Source organism: Cynara cardunculus, assembly GCF_001531365.2.
Source record: "Cynara cardunculus var. scolymus isolate 2C chromosome LG 17, CcrdV1, whole genome shotgun sequence".
Classification (NCBI taxonomy): Eukaryota; Viridiplantae; Streptophyta; class Magnoliopsida; order Asterales; family Asteraceae; genus Cynara; species Cynara cardunculus.
Window position 1 is genome coordinate 14,583,672 of NC_037544.1, and position 2,050 is coordinate 14,585,721.

The following is a 2,050-nucleotide window of genomic DNA, read 5'->3' on the forward strand; positions in this document are numbered from 1 at the left end:
TATTTAAGAGATGAGGATTTTGGTGTTAAAAGTCTCGATTCTTGAAAATATTGAGTTCGAAACCGTCCCCATTTTTTTGCTGCCATTCTTGGGCATGCAACCGGATTTGGGGAGGCGTGTGACTCAAGGATGTAAATTATTCTTGGGAAGGGTGTTAGACCCACTCAAAATCTCTTGATTGCGATGGTTGGCGGCTGCCATCATTTGTCTTGGAATGACATTTAATGATACCATTAATTAGATTTTGGRAGGTTTYTCTTTAACCAAATAATTGAAATATCGGCTATATTTATGAAAATATTTGGCGATATTGTATTGAAAACAGCTTTACCCAACCTAAGTCATGGAAATTTAGAAGTTCATGTTAGTACTGGTTGCTCTGTCAGTAAGTCCGAGCAAACGATAGCAGGCCCTCTTAAGGAAACATTTGATATTCGCTAATCTTGTGAGTTCTTACGGCCCCACTTTTACTTCTTTTGTTATTTTATGGGGGAAAAGCATGAGATGAGAAAACTTTGCATGTTTATTTACTTGAAACCTCCGGGCTATGGAACTGCATAGTCGGGTTTCTAAGCTGTATTTGTTACTGTTTTGCACTATAATATAAATGYYAAATTGATGTGCTTGAGAGTATATTTATCCAAATAAAAGTCCCCGTCCGTAAATGCTACTTGTTAACTCGGGCATTGTCCCCGGGCCGTGGTATTATGGATATCCGCTATTTTGTTGACAGTCCCACCCAGAAAGGGGTGCACAATTACCTATGTTTTCTAGTCTAATCATGTGGAATTTGGACCACCGTTGAATTAGTACTTTATCGAACTGTGGGACCTAAGTAGTGAACGGGCAACTTCTGGTTGTTCGAAAATCAATGGGGCAAGTTGGTCAGGTAAGGCTCAATAGCGTCTCAATTATTTACATCGCGTTAGATTTACATTTATTAAGTGTAAAGAATTCGCATAAGTTTTCTATTACTCGGTTTATGCTTTGAAATGTTTTTATGCATGTGAAAACCCGTAAGCTCACCAACTCTTTGTAGTTGACCCTGTTTTAAGCCATGCTTTTCAGGTTCTAAGTGAGTGGTTTGGATTTTAARGGAGCATACTTGAGCCAAGATCGATTAAGTCAAGTTGTTGATGTAATTATAGAGAACGCTGGTTTTCTTTATAAACCATCGACTATAACTAAAATAATTTCTAAAGGATCTTCATAAAATATGGAATCATGTGTTTTAAAGCGGGCCTTGTTGTTACACATCGGTTAAGTAAAGCCTGATCACCTGTGCTTAATTTATGTGTAATGAAAAGAACTTAATCGATCTCATTAGAAGTATGCTCCAGTTTTGAAACTACCAAGAAAAGCATGAGCCTTGTTCCACTTTTACGAATATCCGTTTCCTAGGATTAGAGGCACTGGTCAAGAAGACCAGAGACGATGGAAGTTGGAATGCTCAACTCTCACTATCGTTGTATCCGCAGAGGCTCTGGTCTTATGATCAGAAGCTCTGGCATGGACGAATAGGAGAACCAGAGGATCCATGCATGAAATACTTGAACGACAAGTATAGGGGTTGCCACAGAGGTTCTGGTCTCACTACCAGAAGCTCTAGTTGGGGCAAGAGGTAGGACCAGAGGGTCGTTGAAAGGAACCCTTAGCATACCTAAGTATTGAAATTGCCACAGAAGCTCTGGTAGGCACTCTGTGAACAGAGGCTCTGGTCTCGAAAGCCCTGTGAGGAAACAGAGGCTCTGGTGTAGAAACCAGGGGTGTTGTCTAGGGATCCTAGCATGTTTGTTGAGACTTAGTGTTGTCTAGAAGTTTCCTCTGAATCGCTAAGCTTTTGTTGGAGGATACACCTTAGTAACCAAGATTGTTCATGTCACAGATCTTGATGATGCCTTCAGATTCAAGCGAATATTCCGTTGATGATTATGGATACGTAGTCGGTCGCTCTCAAAGGAACCCAACTCGCGGCGAAGGGGTGGACCCATATGACCAGGACACGGTTTCTAGTGATGCTGCAGCCACACCACAAGTGTCCTACCTACCC